Source organism: Eleutherodactylus coqui, chromosome 2 (genome assembly GCF_035609145.1).
Source record: "Eleutherodactylus coqui strain aEleCoq1 chromosome 2, aEleCoq1.hap1, whole genome shotgun sequence".
NCBI lineage: Eukaryota > Metazoa > Chordata > Amphibia > Anura > Eleutherodactylidae > Eleutherodactylus > Eleutherodactylus coqui.
This window is the reverse complement of record NC_089838.1, coordinates 13,842,303-13,861,776: the sequence shown is the minus strand read 5'-3', so window position 1 is coordinate 13,861,776 and position 19,474 is coordinate 13,842,303. Positions and strand designations below refer to the sequence as shown.

Below are 19,474 nucleotides of genomic sequence, written 5' to 3'. Positions count from 1 at the left end.
CCTGCAATACAAAGGTTGGCCACTGCAGGGAGAACAGAGCTGTCTTCTTCCTGCAAAAAAAAGCTGAGTGTACAGGCAAACTGGCTTGGCAAGCAACTGATCAGCAGGGGGCCTGAGCAATAATCTGCCAATCTACTACTGATTACTTATTCTGAGGATGGGCAATTAATAGTTTACAACTGGAAAACCCTTTTAAATGTATCTATTTTTGACCTGGAAAATAGTTTTGCATTTATAAACTTTACATATTAGTCCTTAAAGGGGTTGTCCCGCGAAAGCAAGTTGGGGTATACACTTCTGTATGGCCATATTAATGCACTTTGTAATATACATCGTGCATTAAATATGAGCCATACAGAAGTTATTCACTTACCTGCTCCGTTGCTAGCGTCCTCGTCTCCATGGTGCCGTCTAATTTCAGCGTCTAATCGCCCGATTGCGCAGTCCGGTCTTCTCCCTTCTGAATGGGGCCGCTCGTGCCGGAGAGCTGCTCCTCGTAGCTCCGCCCCGTCACGTGTGCCGATTCCAGCCAATCAGGAGGCTGGAATCGGCAATGGAACGCACAGAGCCCACGGTGCACCATGGGAGAAGACCTGCGGTCCACCGTGGGTGAAGATCCCGGCGGCCATCTTAGCAAGGTAAGTAAGAAGTCGCCGCAGCGCGGGGATTCAGGTAAGTACTATCCGTTTTTTTTTTACCCCTGCATCAGGTTTGTCTCGCGCCGAACGGGGGGGCTATTGAAAAAAAAAAAAAAACGTTTCGGCGCGGGACAACCCCTTTAAATGATCTTTGTAAAGTTGTATCAGAATTTCAAGTTATCCCCTATCCACAGGATAGCAACCACTTAGAATGAATGCAGTGCTGACCACACATGCTTGGGCAGTGCTCCATTCATTTTGACATCCCTGTGGGGGAAAAAGTGAACCTCGGAGTGACAAGAGAACGGGACATGGGACTCCCATTCTCCAGATCGGCAGGGGTCTCATCAGTAAGATCCCCACTGATCAGCAAGCTATCCTCTATTCTGTGGATAGGGGATAACTCAGAATTCTGGTAAACCCCTTTAAAAGCGTTCAAGTGTATAGCTATGGAAAGAAAATGGGATCTGCCTAAAAATTAACCATAATTGCCCCTCTTTGACCATCCAAAAGGTAGTGGGATGTGCAATTACCAAATGCAAACTCAGCATTAGGAATGAACTCCAGGCTTGTTATCTTCATTTCTCAGAAACTAATGAGGTTACTGGCCGCACCAGACCATGAAACTGCTGACCAGCCAATCGTCCAATTACTTTTGAGACATTGACAGTGGAGGAACTATGTAAAAAAGTCTGTAATTCCTAAATGACTAATGCAATATTTTTGTTAAACCCCTTGATTTAAAGCGAAAGTCTCCAATTTAATCACCTATTGATTCCCGTGTATCAAATCTATTGTGGAGATCTGCAGAGGCGAAATAATGAAACGTGGGCCGCTGTCCAAATACTTCTGGGCCCTACCGCATGTTAATGTCCTTCTGAGGGCTGCTTTACACCTCTGTCTTTCCTGCTGTGCAGCCAGTGTCTGCATTCTTTCCTAACGTGTCATCTGACAAAGTGTCCAAAACTCAAATAGGTTCGTTCACATCAGTGTTGGAGATTCAGTTCCGAATCTCTGTTGCTGATTTCTATCATGTAAATTCCGGCAAAATGACGGACTGCTGGACGGAAATCGAACGGACCCCCACTGTTGTCAATGGTGGCCTGTTTAGCACTTTTCGGTTCCATCATAAAACAGAGCCGTTCAGCCACGGGGTTCGTTTTTCCTGCTCCCCGAATTAAACAGGGATCGGAATCCCCTGTCGCTCATGTGAACAAGCCCTAAATTCACAGTAGTGTTTGGAAGAGCTGTTATAGTCACTTCAGAAAAGTTCATAGTTCTCCAAGTTCTGAAAAGAAATCAATTTTGTAAAATGTTGTTTCATGATAAAGAAAGCTCAGTATTCTTCTATGTAAGCAGGGGCGTAACTATAGGGGATGCAGGGGATGCGGTTGCACCCAGGCCCAGGACCCTTAGGGGGCCCATAAGGCCCATCTTTTCCATATAGGGAGCCTAGTAGCATGAATTAAACATTATAGTTGGGCGGCCCTGTTACAAAATATGCATTGGGGCTCTCAAATCGTCAAGTTACGCCTCTGGGTATGGATACAGATGGCGGGGGAGGTGGTCCAGCGGAGCTTTTGCACCCAGGCCCCTGAGCCTTTAGTTACGCCCCTGTATGTAAGTAAAAGTTATGAATGTTTTATGCTATTCTGGACATAACTATTGAGAAACCCAATTTATGCACATCATTGTATGTGGGCCCAGGCCACCTTCCCCATCATGCAGCTAGTAGACAATGGTCTGGCCCCAGTATAAGCCCTTCACAGGATAGACCATAGGTAAAACCAATTCTTTATTTCAACTTCTAAAATACATGAACCCCTTTAAGGGCACTTGTTCCACAGACGGAGAGCATTTCTTCTCAGGTGGGGCAACAAATACGCAAACTCAGTACTTAGACACGTGACATAAAGGACCTGGCTAGAGATGGGCGAGCGTACTCGGTTCGGGTGTTTTTGCACTCGAGCACCGCCTTTTCCGAGTAACTGACTACTCGGACGAAAAGATTCGGGGGGCGCCGGGGGTGAGCGGGGGGTTGCAGAGGGGAGTGGGGGGGGGGGAGAGAGAGCTCCCCCCTGTTCCCCACTGCTACCCCCTGCTCCACCACGCCGCCCCCCCGGTGCCCCCCGAATCTTCAGTTACTCTGAAAAAGTGGTGCTCGAGTGCAAAAACACCCGAACCGAGTACGCTCGCTGATCTCTAGACCTGGCCCTCAGGACTGACAAATATTGATGCTACACGCAGGACTGCGCTGTTGATGATAAAACGCGTCCTTGCCTAGGTGGGTATAATATCGCTACAGAAAAATATTGGGGGACTGGTCCCAGTAATAGGCGATTATGTAGGTTCCCAAATTAATGGTTACCAGATTCACTACCTCAATAGGAGCAGATTAAGTTTTTGGAATAACGATAAAGCTCAGACCATTAATTCAGGAAATATAGGAGCTTCGTCAAGAGCGTAATTAGCCGTTGAGTGAAATCCTTGCTCATTCCAAAACAATGCAATCACTTAACATGTTTATTTCCAAAATTCTCCGTTCTCTTGATATTCCAAATATTGATTCCTCTGCCCTCTGATTGTTTACTGCTTGTTGCCAGGGAAACGAAGCACCTCTGTTATGAAGCAGAGGAGGATGAGACTTGAGTACTTCTTATTCCTTTCTTTCATCTAAATCTGGTGACTGGGATCTCAGGAGTGCATGTGGACCATCGGCCGGCCACCGGCTACGGCTGGGTTCTGCTATTTCTTTCGATAGAAGAGCTGGTCGGTTTCCCCGGCAACGAGAAGTAAACAAACAGAGGAATCAATATCTGAAGAACAGAGCATTCTGGAACTAAAATAAACATCTTATGGGTAAATGCATTGCTTTTAGAGATGAGCGAGCGTACTCAGTTTGGGTGTTTTTGCACTCGAGCACCGCTTTTTCCGAGTAACTGACTACTCGGATGAAAAGATTCGGGGGGGCGCCGGGGGTGAGCGGGGAGTTGCAGAGGGGAGTGGGGGGGGGGGAGAGAGAGCTCCCCCCTGTTCCCCACTGCTACCCCCTGCTCTACCACGCCGCCCCCGCCCCCCGGCGCCCCCCGAATCTTTTCGCCTGAGTAGTCAGTTACTCGGAAAAAGCGGTGCTCGAGTGCAAAAACACCCGAACCGAGTACGCTCGCTCATCTCTAATTGCTTTGTGATTTTAGACACATTGAAATGAAACTGCCGAGATGAGAATTCCATTTTTGAGGCTATGGAAGGGCAATTTTTATATTTCCCCTAAAAGCATGCGTTTTGAATTAACAATCATTTTTGCAATAGGGTTTAATTAAAAAATTGCACTTTTGTCTTCTGCAGCTTCTACATAATACTATATATATAAAACTGAAGACAAAGTCACAATAGGAGATCTGTCAGCGAGTCTGGCCTGATGACTTATGGCCCGTTTACACTGAACGATATACAGGAGCGATGATCGCTGGGACAGCTATCAGGCAGGTGGTTTGAGATGTTTCTTGGTGGCGGTAGGTAGTTTCTTGTGTTTTTGGTAATGGCAGGTGTTTTTGGTAGTGGAAGATGATTTCAGATGGGTCTTTATGGTGGCAGGTGGTTTGAGATGTTTCTTGGTGGCGGTAGGTAGTTTCTTGTGTTTTTGGTAATGACAGGTGTTTTTGGTAGTGGCAGATGATTTCAGATGTTTCTTTATGGTGGCAGGTGGTTTGAGATGTTTTGTTTCTTGGTGACGGTAGGTATTTTCTTGTGTTTCTGGTAATGGCAAATGTTCTTAGTGGTGGCAGGTAGTTTGAGATGTTTCTTGGTGGTGAGAGGTAATTTCTGGTGTTTCTGGTAGTGGCAGGTGTTCTTGGTGGTGACAGGTGGTTTCAGATGTTACTCAGTGGCAGTTGCTTTCTGGTTTGCATGGTTGTATAGCACTGGGTTCTCTGCTGCAGTTGTTTTGCATACCCAGCAGCACTGTCCTGATCTTACTTTCGGGATGGTAGTTTGGAAAGCATGTTGACCACCCAGTCTGTGATCTGCACAACATTAGTTGGGTGATAATCTTCAGACCACGTAGGACATATAAAGCGAAAGTCTCTAAAAAGCTTTCTGAGACTTTATAGGGTACGGGGATAGTTCTTCCTTATGGCGTCTACTAATAGTAAGGTCTAGGTCCTCAGGAACTAACCTCAGTATCTCAGGTGGAACTGCTCTTCTGTTTTCAATATGATTCTAGTTTACACTTGAGAAGAATGGGTCTTCTCTGATCTTTTCATTAACTCGCAGTCTCACCTGTGTTGTTTTTTATTCAGAAGCCCTCTTAATATGTCTAAAGTCTCAGGGGCCAAGAACTCTGGATATTGAGGAATTAATCTTTGGAGTGTTAGCAATCCTCAACTCTTGTCTTTTTCTACTAGAGAAAGGTTACCCTCTGGTGCACAGGTGGTACAGAGTCATTCCCAGAGCAAAGAAGTCAACCCCTGGTCCATATGCCTTGAACTTGACCATTTCTGGGGCAGCAAATTCTCTTATTGCTTCACACATGTCTGTGGTATGGCCATACACATTCATTATGGAAAGGCCAAAATCGGCTAATTTGATGTAGTCCTCTCTGGTCAGTGCGATGTTATTTGGCTTCACGTCAAAATATATGATGCTCTTACAAATATTGATGTAGGAACATCCAGGCAAGAATGTTTCTTAAGATCATACAGGTTTTCCTGAGTGGCCAGTTCCATCATATAGCAGACATAGTGTAGCTGTTTCAGGCACAAGTCCGGAGCCTCAGGTGTACTGGCCACAGGTCCGGAGAGCAGTCAAGGATGAGCCAGAAGTCAGCAACAGGAGTCTCCGTTGGAGTACCAATGGATGAGGCGAGTAGCATAGTCTGGGAGGAAGCCAGAAGTCAGCAACGGGCAATCTTGGTTTGCAGCACAGATGGATGAGGTGGGTAGCGTAGTCAGAGATGAAGCCAGAAGTCAGCAATGGGAGGTCTTTGTTTGCAGTACAAAGGGATGAGGTGGGTAGCATAGTCAGAGATAAAGCCAGAAGTCAGTATCAGGAGGTCTTGAAGGAATAGCGGAGGAGCAGGAAATGTGGAGCTTGATCAAACAGTACTGTGAGGCAGATTAATCACCTGCTGGTGCAGTGGCAGTGTCAGGCTTTTATAATGAGCCTAATCAGGGACAGAGGCGGGGTCAGGACCAGGAGGCAGGAACTAAATCACCGGGATCATGAAACAAGGCTGAGAGTAATGCAAGGGTACTGTCCACAGACTTGATGGCTCAGTAGTGAGAGACACTGACTGGAGAGCAGGAGGTCCCTGGTTTGATTCCTGACATGTAGTTCTTAGTTTGGAAGGCAGCAAGGCCATGGACTAAAGAGTGGTTCTCATAAGATAGACACAGGATGTTACGCTTTGCATCTGTGAGGAGGCTTTTATTGACTATTTTAATGGTAACATGTTCTTGCTGGCTGATAGCTGTTGCTGACGTAACTTTTCCAAATCCTCCTCTTCCTAATAGAGTGTGGAAAGTAAAGGGTTTCTGAGTTAGCGGTGCAGTGACAGTTTTCTTCTTAGGAGTCGATATGGCCGCAGCCTCTTACAGACAAGTAACACTGTTCTCCTCATGACAACGGATAAGACTTTGAGATATTTTGGTGTCCCGTTTTCTTTCCTGTCCTCTGTCTCTTCTCCAGGATCCTTCTCACTCTACTGCCAACTAGTGCATTGTATGTTTATGGCCTCATGGCTGTGGGTTTAGTTCTGGACCTCAGGGTGATGTTGGAGAACTTGCTGTTCCACATCTCTGGTCATTAGCTTGCCTTCCACCATCCCAGTATAGTACTGTATGTATACCTCCTCATAGCTAAGGATTTTGGCCTGGACCTTGAGATAATGTTGGAGAAATTGCTTGTCCACATAGCTGGTTGTGTATACAGTCTCATGGCTGTAGGTTTGGTTTTTGACCTATGGTCATGTTGGTGAACTTGTCGTCTGGTATCTCTGGTCATCGGCTTGTCTTTCTCTTGTCCATTGGTGTTCAGTCTTTAATCTTTTACCATCTTCATAATCTGTTTGCAGTGGAGGCATGTATTATTATGTCCTGTATCAGTTGAGGTGTGTTTTAAGAGGTTCTGCAGCAGCTGAGGTGTGTATTAAGTTGAGAGAAATGTGTTTTATTAAATGTTAATGCCTTGAAGATCAACATAATAGAATAAAGGAAATAAACCTGTTTAGCTGCATTGATCTAATTATGCACTATTAATAGAGATGAGCGAGTATACTCGCTATGGCTAACTACTCGAGCGAGTAGAGCCTTAGCCGAGTATCCTCCCGCTCGTCTGTAAAGATTCAGCTGCCGGCGCGGGTGACAGGTGAGTTGCGGCGGTGAGCAGGGGGGCGCGGGGGGGATAGAGGGAGAGAGAGATCTCCCCTCCATTCCTCCCCGCTCTCCCCCTCTGTTCCTCCCCGCCCGCCGCCGGCCCCCGAATCTTTAGAGACGAGCGGGAGGATACTCCGCCAAGGCACTACTCGCTCGAGTAGTTAGCCTTAGCGAGTATACTTGCTCATCTCTAACTATTAACCTTTTCATCATTATTTGATCTTAGTGTGCACTTTTTTGATGTTCACTCTATTGGCCAAATTCCCTGGATTCTGCTTGTTAGGCTGTGCTGCTGGGATCTGTTGTTCTATGTGGGTTTCCAGCAGCACAGCTTCACAGGTGAGGAATGTTTGAGTTGGCTGGATATGGATTGCTCAAGCCAGCCAATCCCCCTGTACTGCTGCACATATTTACCAGCCCCTCTGGCTACACGGTGCTGGTTTTCTCATTTTCCTTGTGTTTGCATCCATGTATGTTTCTTAGTATGGTGTGAACAGTGACATGTTCTGTGTGTCGATGCAGGCAGGACCCCTGGGGTTACTTGTCTTATGAGAGTAGGGACCCACGAGACATCGAGGACCCTTGACACAGGCAGGTGGGCTTAAGTGTCTTGGCCAAAATATGAACCAATACCTCATACCGTATCTATTCCATCTGTTTATGGGTGTAGGTAAGTTAGGTGAGTGTTTTGGGTGTTTGTCAGTCATTGTGTATGTCTGCACGTGAGTCCAGTGCGTAGTACCCTATCTTTCAGTGTTCTATGTGTGCATTTGAGCAATATTTCAAGTTCCAGAGCCAGGGCTTCCCGGTCGGAACGTGACACTGCCTTGAGCACTTTTCTTATATTTTCTCCTTTATGGCATTCGGAAAACATAATTTTGTTTTAACCAGTAAAATCCTTGCTATTAATTACTGTGATATCAGAGAAGAAGGACCTGCTTGACAGATGCAGGATTTAGTGGGCCCTTCAATGATACTTTGTATTTGCAACCAATAAGCCTGATTTTTGAACCTGCCTAAACAAAATTTTTTGTAGTTTATTGCATCCAATTACAGAGCAGCATTTATCACAACTGCTATGGAAAATTAACGCTGCATCGTGATTGGCGGCTATGATCAACAAGGCCAGCTTTTATTTTTGCCATAAATGAAGCCCAAGCTCCATTATATTAAGGGCAGAGGCGGCTTCATCTACATCAATGAGCTGTAATACATGTGACAACATTAGTGTGACTCTCCTGTAATACAGTGACACAGTAAATTGCTTTGTTCCCTGTTCTTGTAGATTGTTAGAGGGATGCTCTATCTTCGGCATTGATGGCTGTGCTCAAGATATGCTGTGAATGACTAATAAGTGCATCTTTCACCTCTAGAGACCATCGCTCCCATATATTTTAATGGGGAGTAAGCCGTGGTTAGAAGCACCCATCTCCTCTGTAGTCTACAGGAGTTATAGAAAGTGCCCTGGTCCTCAGTGGTGAGATCCGCACCTATTGGGCACTTCCTAGCATACGCTTTGGATATGCCATAAATACCTAAGATGGGAAAACCCTTTACATTTTACAGGAATATAATAACATCAGTGTCAGGAATAATGTATCTGTAGGAACAGGAAGAGCTGATCTGTCACAGTAACAGCTGTATAACGTATAATGTTCATATATATAATGTGAGGTCTACTGTGCCTGGAACAATCTGGCCAGATATTTATGCACTGGCATACCACTAGGGGTCGTAGGGGTTGCAATTGTGACCCGGCCCCTTAGCAAATGCGGGCCCGCCGGCTCTCTGCCAGATACAGTATCACTGTTGCATTCAAGGAGGGGAGGGCCATTATAGGGGAAGTCAGTAGCCAATTACAGGCTGCAAATTTGTACGCCGCACTTCTCCCTTCCACTGAGACAATGCAGTTGTGATTGGTCACAACTGCACTCTACCAGTGCCCTGCTGGCCGCATGATTGGTCTGGCCGGCAGTGCACTGACCAATCACGTGGCCAGCAGTGTCGGGGAACAGAGGAGGAGACTGAAGGAAGTATTAAGTACTGTACATGTACATACTCAAATATGTACAGCTGGTATAGGGTATATCAGTTATATATATATATATATATATATATATATATATATATATATATATATATATATATATATGTATATATATATATGTGTGTGTAAAGGTGAAAGCCCTCACTGACTGACTCTCTCACTGACTGACTAACTTCCTGGTGTCGTACAAATGTAAAATTTGGAACCAGCATTCTTTAGGTCCTAAATTGGAAAGGTACAGGGGTCACAACTTGATTATTTATTACTAAGTGGAACAGTAAGTGCGCCCTTATGTAATGTACCTGAAGTAATTCTCTAACGGTGTCATACAAACATGAAATTTGGCACGGCCATTCTTTAAGTCCTAAATAGGAAAAGTGTCACAATTTGATTATTGAATGCTAAGTGCAAAAGTATTGGCACCCCTATGTAATGTACCTAATTTAATTCTCTAACTTCATGATATGGTGAGTGCTATTTTTTTATTGTGGGCCATTAATTGTGATTTGTTTCCTCTTTTTGTTTTAGTTCGGACACCAGTGCCCTTGGGCACAATTTATAGTTGTGAGTGGTGAGGTGCTGAATAATACATGGAGTCAGATATTTTGCTTAACTTGTTGTAAACGCGGTATTATTAAATAAAGCAGGAAGATGAGGCAATTTCCTTCCGCACACTCAGTATAAGGGTGGACACCCACTTGTGATTTTTTTCCCCTGCAATGCCACAGCGATGGTTATGGAACTAATGATTTTCAATGGTGTCATACTCATTTGCGATGTTTCAGCAGAGCTTCGCATCGCAGAGAATAAATCTGCGATATCGCTTAGTGCTTTCAACTGGCCCAGCAGCAGCAGTGCTAGCCCCATTGAAAACATAGGGTGACAGCTGTGGCAGGAGTTCAGGATGCTATCCCATTGCTCAGCTAATTGCAGGCAACGTTTAGCTATTCATTGATTAATTGATGAATGAATGAATGAATGAATAGCTAAGCGCTGCCTGTAATTGGCTGAGCGTTCAGCCAATCAGCACAGCCCTTTCAGGGGGTGGGGATTTTTAAATCCCCGTCTGCTGAAAGTGCTGGACAGCAGTGCAGGGGAGCCAGGCGGAGGACGCGTCTAAGCGGCGAAGAGGTGAATAAAGATTTTTCTAGTTTTTTTAACCAGCTAGGGATGATTTTCAGGGAAGGGCTTAGATTTCAAGCCCTTCCCTGAAAATCATGCTGCAGGGGTTGCCACAAAACCACTGCTTTCAATGGGGCCAGCAGCAGCGCCGACCCCATTGAAAGCAATTGAATAGCATCCTGGACTTCTGCCACAGCTGTGACAGCTGTGACAGCTGTGGCAGATGATTCCTTCATCCCCATGGTCCCCACGGTGATGAAGGAAACTCCTGCTACAGCTGTCATAACTGTCAGGGTTCTTCTTCAGGCTTAAATGGAATAGATCTGAAGAGGCATGGATATTTATACACACTTATAACATACATACTTATGACAAGGCACAGATATGGATGTGATTGGTTTGCACTTAAAAGGAATTCTGCAACAGCAAACAAACTTTTTTTGTCTAGGCACTGATAGCAGAGCGAAAGTTTTATGGTCCCTAAATTACTGTTGGGGGGGGGGGGGGAAGGTCGTCAGGCTAGAAATGCTACAAGAGGTGCACAAACATTTTTAACTAAACACTGATAAGGGAGTGAAAGTGTATAAATATTCATGCCTATTCAGATCTATTCCATTTAAGCCTGAAGAAGAACCCTGCGTTGGTTCAAAAGCTCGCTGTAACATCATGTATTTTTGTTAGCCAATTAAAGGTATCATATCTACAAGATTACTTGGTTTCTCTCACTGAGAACAATTACATTTTGCTCTACTGGCTAACACCGTACCAAACCTTTGTTTTCATTAGATTTCAACAAACGCTGCTCAATCAGACGATTATTAGGTTAAATGATCAGTGTGAGAACTGCAGGACTTCAGGGTTTTTTAAACTATAGATTGTGATATCAAAAACAAAAATCACCAAAAATTCTTTAAAAATCCGTTTAACAGGAAAACTTTATATGATTACATATTCCCTTTAAAGGGGCTTTGTCATTACCAAATTTATTGTTTTAACAGCTGGGCATATTCACTTGTCTTTAGCTCCATGGGGCACAACTGGGCGGCTCCCATAGCCACGCCCACAGCACCTAGCGTTGATGTCTGGCAGGCGTCAGGTGGCCAATCAGAAGCAATGCGTCCCAAACTCTTGCCATTATGGCACCCTGGATGTGAATGCTGAAGCCAGGAGATCGGGACATGATGTTGCTGTCTCTGATTGGCGGATGGCGATGCGGTTGCCACTTAGACATGCCCTGGGTAACCGAAGACAGGTGAGTATGCCATTTTTTTTTTTTTAAATCTCATACGCAATTCTTAAAGGGGTTTTGTCATTACCCCAAAAATTTTTAAGGAATTAAGATGTTAAAAAAGGCCACATAAAAAATAAAAAAATTGAAAGAAAATCAATAAAAGAAATAACGTGACCGATGACGTGTCTCGATGGTGTTTCCTAAAAGGAAATGAGACTCTCATATGCTTTCAGCAGTCGTTTGCTTTGTTCTTGATTTAGCACATCTGAATAACAATGCGACCAACGTAACTGTCGCGGCCGGCACATGGGCGCTATTCTGAGGTTGGTTTGAGCCGTTATTAATCTGTGCCGCTCGTGAGAATACAATTGATGATAAAATGTACTATTACTCCTCTTCATCACTTGACTTCATCTCACTCATTGTGGTTGTGTACATCTATTGAGGCTTAGAGATGAAGGACAAATTACCCTCTGTGCCACCCGGCCGCTCGAACAATGTGCCACTGAGTCAGCATTGTAATCGCTGGACTCTACTGTACAGAACAGATCTTCCCTTTAACAAAGCTCCTCTTGTTCAAAGCTGCTAACAATTAAAGCTGCATAATTACTGAACTTGTCATCCAAGCTACAGCCATCTTATCAACAGCGACCCCCCTATATCTCTCTGGGTCCTGTTGGCGGCCGCTTGTACGAATATTGCCCAAATTCTTGTTTCCAGCGATTATTCAGGTGAGAATTTTCCCACGTAAGGTTGGCTTAACACAAGGCCATTTGCATGCATTTTTGTGGAATGAAAATTGCGCATTTGCGCTTGCAACATTGTAATTAACTGTCCTTTTTGCATGCGCAAGTCGAGCACAATTGCACGCGAAAAAAATATGCACCAATGCTGTTAGCCATTGAAAGGGCCAAATCCTTTATTGTTCAAATTCGCCGGAAAATAGAGCACGTTGTATTTTTTTTCGCACCACACAAGTGTTCATGCAAAATACGTGTTTGTGAATGAACCCATTGAAATGGGTTCTATTGTCTGCATATTGCACACATAAATAATACATGCATGAATCCAGCCTAAAGTTACCGTAAGGCCGGGCTCTCACGGGGGGCGGGATTGCCGCAGAATTTTCGTGTGGCTTTATTCACATGAACGTATATCGGCCAACGTATATCGGCCGTGCTTTCACACCCATCTGATGCATTGGTTTACAATGCGCCAGTTTACATGGGCGTATTACTACGGCGTAAAAGCGCACCGCCAAAATGCACTCGTACGCGCTATCTTGGCCGCCCAGGTGCTTTTACGTCAGCTAAGAAAGATAGTTCAGGAACTATCTTCTGGCTGGAATACGGTGGCGGCTCTCATAGACTCCTATGGGAGCCTATGGTAGCTGCCGGAGAAGGGAGGTGGGAGGGACTTTAGCAGTGTGTCTTTTAAATCCCCCCCCCCCCTCCCTCCTTCTCGACGCCTCTTGCTGGCTGTTTGCAATGAGAGGGAACGGGAGCTAGTTGCTCCCGCCCCCTCCCAATGCTGGCAGCCAACAAGGAGCGGAGAGGGGGCGGGAGTTTAGCAACAAGCTCCCTCCCCATTCTGCCTCCTTTCCATGCTGAGAGACGGAAAGGGGGAAGGCAGTTTAGCCAAGCAATCCGGGCTCAGCATATATGCACATGTGATGTCTGACCCGCCTGGGTGCTTAAGCAGCATGTTGTCCACACACTGCGGATATTCTGCTGCGGCCAAGCCACGATGAAACTAACAAGCCACACAGAATTCAAGTCTGCAGCATGTCAATTTTATCCGTGCGGTCCCGCTGCAAACGTTTCGCAAGATTTCCATGGGATTTCCGCCCTGTGTGAACCCAGCATAGAGCTTCCACTTGTAATGCCCCAATGCGCTTACAGTTGGTATGGCTGGAGGCCTTTTGTTGTCACGGTGACGCCACACTCTACTTGGACATTTCGGATCATGATGACGCAGAAATAACGGAGACCAGTCCAGTATAGTTTTGTAAACCGAGAGTGAGCAGTTTTACTAACTTTGGTATCAACAACAGGTTAACTTTACAACTTTCTGTGGAGGACTTTGTCTCAGGTGAACAAGGATGCAATATAAGACAGGCAAGATCCAGTAAGATTGATTTGATTATCTGATTTTCAACGCTCTCTCTATTATTTAGCTGAAGACTGAATTACTAGACAATTTTCCCCAATAATGAAGTTAGATGAACAGATTGGAGTTTACTGTAACTGAAGGTATTTTTCTGAAGCAGAGAGACTAATGACAATATGCTGATCCTGGCTTTGATTTCACCAGGCAGCTGTAACACACTTTTTGATGAAGATGCACCTCTGAAAGGGTCTTCTGGAACTCTGCTGTGGAATAACAAGGGAGTGGGTTGTGCACCACGCTCTACCTTGGATGAGAATAACTCGCTGAACACTCCTCCTCGCCGACTAGGAGACTAGGAACTGCAACATTCTCCTTACGCTCTCCTGGATGAGTCTGCTAACTGCTCTGCGTCACTTCCTTTTATCATCTCTCTCTCTACCTGCCCACTTGCATAGGGACTTGTATGTTTGTTTCCAGCCCTTACCACACTCTCTCCTGAAGGGATGCACGCAGCCAAGGCCAGGGCAGTGCTGAGCCTCTTCCGGACACCCCTAGCATGGAGATGCCCAATAAATATTAGGACAAGTGAAGTGGTTGTCACAGGTGACGCTACCATTCCGGCATCCACCGGTATGAACTTTGGTGGGAAAATAAATGAGCCACAGACAGTAGTATAGTACCTCAGGTCCCTGGGAATGATCAGGGCCTGGAATAACTTTACTGATTAATAACTTCAAACGAGGCATAAATTAGCAGTACTCCAAGTGCAGGCAAAATGAAATATATATATACAGACTTCAAGATGAGTACCTCCACGCAGTGATCCCAGCCTTCAGGACGCCTGCATGTGTGACAATTGGAGACAAGTACCTCCACCCAGCATTCCCACATTTTAGGATGCTTGGGTGTGAAAAGTTGAAGAAAGAGTAGCTCTTCACTGGGCCTTGAGAAAGTCTAACTCACTGACTGCTCACTCTCTCTCGGATGGGCTCACTCCCAATTCATGCTCGGGAAACCTCTCCTCCTCTTCCATCATCCCCAGCTGAAGGTGCCCTCATGTGTCTCTGTACTTTAGGTGGAAGCCAGATGGAACTCAAGATAGAAGACCTTTTCCTGCTCCCAAGCAGTTATACCTTCTCTCATACCACATGACAGGATAGAAATTGTTACATTTACAGGCAGTCAGCTCATACTTTGCAAACATTAACCCACCACATGCTACAGCTGTGCAATACACAATGACAAGACATTTCTGCACAGAGCATCTACATAAGACATTACATGTATGACATTATGGAGGGACCCAGTAAAGCATGTACTGGGCCACTACAGATGAAGCACACATGAGAAGCTCCTCGCATCCGGAGCCCACAACTCTACTCAACACGTACTGCATGGGGAAGACTTTTCCCTTACAATACAGATGCCCGTGCCATATGCCATTCCAATATATTTCTTAAAGTGAAAGTTCACAAATATTGTGCGCCACTGAAATATATAATACATTCAGACTAGCCTTGTGGTAAAATATAGGCAAATAACTGCTGTATCAATCTGCCTGTGCAGATTCTTGCATGTGCCCCGTCTGTTTGTCAAAATGATTCTTGACATCTCTCTCTCCCTCTCCCCCCCCCCCCCCCCCCGCTCCCTGCCGCAACTCACCTGTCACCCGAGCCGGCAGCCAAACCTTTTCTCTCGAGTGGGCAGGTACTCGCTAAGGGCAATGCTCGCTCGAGCAATTGCCCTTAGCGAGTATGCTCGCTCATCACTAGTGATAGGGCTACCAAAAGTCCCTGATTATTAGTAAAAAATCGTTGTACCATTCATGCCTTTTACTTACCACATTAAAAAAACATCCACCCACAGTACCGGTAGAAAAAGTAAGTAAACCTGTGTTAATGCTTTTTCCAAGGGCTTATTGGCAAAAAGGAGATAATAGAAGTACAGGTTTCACAGGTGTTTGTCCATGACATAAAGGCACACAAAGCCTGGTTACTGACAAATTTCTCTGAAAAAAGACGGGCTATTGTGAACTGTTCTTCAATGCAAACAACTTTTTAAAGACCTCAGAAGATGTGCTATAAAGATGCATGGACGGGAAAAGTCTACAAAAAATGCTACAGACCTTGGGGGAGCATCAATTTATGGTTAGACAAGTTATCCACAAATGGAGAAGATTCAAGACTGTTCTACTCTACTATAAGATTGGGCATCTTGTAAAAATCACTCCAAGTGCACCATGGGCAATCCGGAAATAGGTGAGAAAGAAGCCAAAGGTAACTGCAAAAAACCTACAAAAGACTCTACAAACTGGAAAAACCTCTGCTGCTGTCAGAAAAAACATGGTGACCCGACACAAGTTTCCCCAAAATCATCAGGATAGTCCACAGTGCTTCTGGGAAACATTCTATGGGTAGATGAGACACAAGGGGGGTTAGCACAGATGCATAACGGAATGTTTGAGGGCAAACAAGCGCTGCACACCAACACCAAAACCTCATCCGACCATGAAGTGCGGTGAAGGAAGCATCAAGGTTTGGGGCTGCTTTCGGGCCTAAACACCTTGTGATTAATGAGGAAACAATTAATGCTAAAGTGGATAAAAACATTGTACAGGAGAATGTGAGGGCAGTAGAGATGAGCGAACGTACTCGTTTCGAGTAATTACTCGATCGAGCACCGCGATTTTCGAGTACTTCGGTACTCGGGTGAAAAGATTCGGGGGGCGGGGGGAGGCGTGGCGGAGCGGGGGGTAGCAGCGGGGAACAGGGGGGAGCCCTCTCCCTCTCCCCCCCACCTCCCGTTGCAACCCCCCACTCACCCACGGCGCCCCCGAATCTTTTCGCCCGAGTACGGAAGTACTCGAAAATCGCGGCGCTCGGGCGAAAAAGGGGCGTGGCCGAGTAGGTTCGCTCATCTCTAGAGGGCAGCCATCCATGACTTCAAGTTAAAAAGATATTGGGTGGCATAACAAGACAATAACCAAAAACACAAAGATAAACCATCCAAAGAATGGTTGAGGAAGAGGATGTGTGTTTTGGTGTTTGGTCCTGACTAGTGATGAGCGAACGTACTCGTTAAGGGCGATTTCGCAATCGAGCATCGCTATTTTTGAGTACCTGACTACTCAGGTGAAAAGATTCGGGGGGGCGCCTGGGGTGAGTGGGGGGTTGCAGAGGGGAGTGGGGGGTGAGAGAGAGAGCTTCCCCCTGTTCCCCACTGCTACCCCCAGCTCCACCACGCCGCCCCCCGGCGCCCCCCGAATGTTTTCACCCGAGTAGGCAGTTACTTGAAAAAAGCGATGCTCGCTTGCGAAATAGCCCTAAACGAGTACGTTCGCTCATCTCTACTCCTGACCTTAACCCTATCCAGATGCTGTGGCATGACCTGAAGAGGGCTGTGCGCACAAGGCATCCCAGAAATGTGTATAAACTGAAACTCATTTGCAGGGAGAAACGGCCCAAAATTCTTCCTTATCATACACATATTACTTACAGCTACAAGAAACTTTTTTAGAGTTGATTGCTGCTAAAGTGCAGTCTAAAGATTATTATATTCAAGATTTCACTTACTTTTTCTCCCTGCACTAAGGGGTGAGTATCCAGTGTGCTCATTAAATGATATGAAAGGTACAACTGTGTATGGTTAGTTACATTGTGTTTGTCTATAATTCTGACTTCAATGGGTTTTCAAGCACTACTGATGACCTATCCTCAGGATAGGTCATCAATAGTTAATCAAAGGGGTTCACTGCTTGGGAATCCCATTGACCATCTAATTAAAATGATAGTAGCAATCATGTGAACACTGCTGTGATTTCAGTCCATACCAGGCACAGTGCTGTACATTTCGTAGCGGCAGTGCCTGGTATTGCAGCTTGGGCCCATTCACTTGAATGGGACTGAGCTGCTCTCAGGGCATGTGACCAATGTATATGACATCACAGGCTTGAGTAGAGGCCACAGTATTCACTTAAGCACCCTATTCAATCAGCGGGGATCCAGAATGGCAGACCAATCTTGAGGATAGGTTATCAATAGTATAGTCCCTGAAAACTGACCTAAATAACAATCCACATATAATTAGCCATTAATGCAAAAATCTAGCCAAAGGGTTCACTTCCTTTTTCTTGATACTGAATAGACCATCCATTGATTTCAATGGCTACTGCAAGGAAATTGAACACTTGCTCCCAGATTTCCCTATATCTTACAGTTGATCACTAAGGGATCACAGCAGTGCCGCATCCTGTAATCGGCTTATTTGGGGAGCACCTTCTAAGAATATGTGATTGTCTAATGTGGACAATACCTTTATATTAATCATAACGAGATTGACAATTATATCATGAATTACACAGACATATATAAGTATTACAAAGGTAGCTCTACGGAGAGAACTCCATTAATTTGTAAAGTCAGAATTAATACATGTCGGACCTTAATGAACTCATGAGTCAGCAGCTGGCATCACTTGTGGATTTTCTAAACATCCCCTCATATCCTGAGACCAGGAAAAAAAGACGAGGATAAATCAGGCAGAATTGAAAACAGACTCTCAGTCACCCTCACACCGAGGGGAGAGCAGGAGGAGGGGGAGGCACGCAGCGAGAAAAAAAAAGAGTCACGAAAAAGAAAAGGGGAGTAGAAGAGTAAGACAGTCCAGTTGAGCGCAGACAACTTCTGACTTCTCTGTTGTTTTAACTTTTCCTTCTGCCTTCGAAGCATCAACATTTTCAAGAATTTTTTGCGACTTATTGACTCTCAAAAACCTTTATTTTGACTCTCTTAAAGAAACTACTGAGGGGAAAAAAAGTTTTGCAAAAGTTTCAGAACTTTAAGATGCTGTCGGGCTCTGCTGCTGCTTAATCCATTCTCCAAAACATTCTCTGTTAACAGCTTGGCAAAGTTCTTTTTTTCCATTTTTTTTCTTTCCCGGATCTTTTCTTATTGAATCTAATGGAAAAATTTGCAAGACATTCCAGCATTTAACTCCGAGACCTCAGAGAGGAAAAAAAAATAAGACAAGACAGAAAAAAAAGAAAACCGGAAGGAATATCTGAATGTCTTCTGCAGATATTTAAAGGAGCTAGAAAAACACGCTATAAGGTAAGTTGAAGTTGGTGTGTGTGCCTTTAAAGAAATTGTTGGAAACTTTATTGTTTGTGAGAGAGTGGACGACTTGACAGCGGTTTGCTTCTATCAGAGTGGAAATGAAATGCAAAGTGAGTCGCGTGAGTAGAAATCAGAAGCGCACATGTTTCCTAAGGTGTCTTGTTACGTTTAATACTTGGGATCTTCAAGACATCAAATAGAGCGAAGATAGAATTAGAAAATCAAAGGGGCTCTGTAGTAAATGGCATTTATAGGACAGTTAGTAATATACTTTATGTAGAAACATGGTCCTAAAGTATGTACCCCCCAATAGAGTGTCTATTTATTTGCTTAGGCACATATACTCTATGTATATAATCCATAATATGTAAGCCAGAGCATAGTTAGAGTGGCCTGAGCTATGCATTAACTACAGTTTGCACTGTCTGTATCCTAACTTGTCTGAGGAAGAGGCCCTTTCTCCTCGAAACACATTTCTTTACTAGTGCTTTATATAATAAATGTATCAATTTCAAGATCAAGAGTATCTTTATTGGAAGGTTGTGCCACGTACCAGCCTTTTTACAGTTGTTCCAAGCAATGCGTCACGCTCACCATCCTCAGCAAGGCGTCCAATTGGTTGGCAGCACCTTTATTTCAACTTCACCTGCATTTTGTGCTCACAGCCATCAAACCACCTAAAATCTCTAGGCACCAATTCAGGGCTGTTCCGCCCACTTTTCTCTTCCACACTAGAGCAAGTTCGTAGGATGGGTCAGAGGAGTTGGCCAACACTCAGTTTTCGAACAACCCAAATTAGCCAAGGGCAAACCTAACTTACTAAATAATTCTTGCCATATTAA

General features: G+C 44.8%; 1 protein-coding gene across 2 annotated transcripts in view; it reads left to right on the top strand.

Moving 5' to 3' along the window:
* The first annotated feature begins 18,089 nt into the window (after nt 1-18,089).
* PDGFRB (platelet derived growth factor receptor beta) overlaps nt 18,090-19,474 on the top strand; it is a 111,545-nt gene continuing 110,160 nt past the window's right edge. For both annotated transcript variants that reach the window (XM_066590386.1, XM_066590385.1), the window contains exon 1: nt 18,090-18,626. The gene's annotated coding sequence lies outside the window, so the exon portion shown is untranslated. The remainder of the gene's footprint in view (nt 18,627-19,474) is intronic.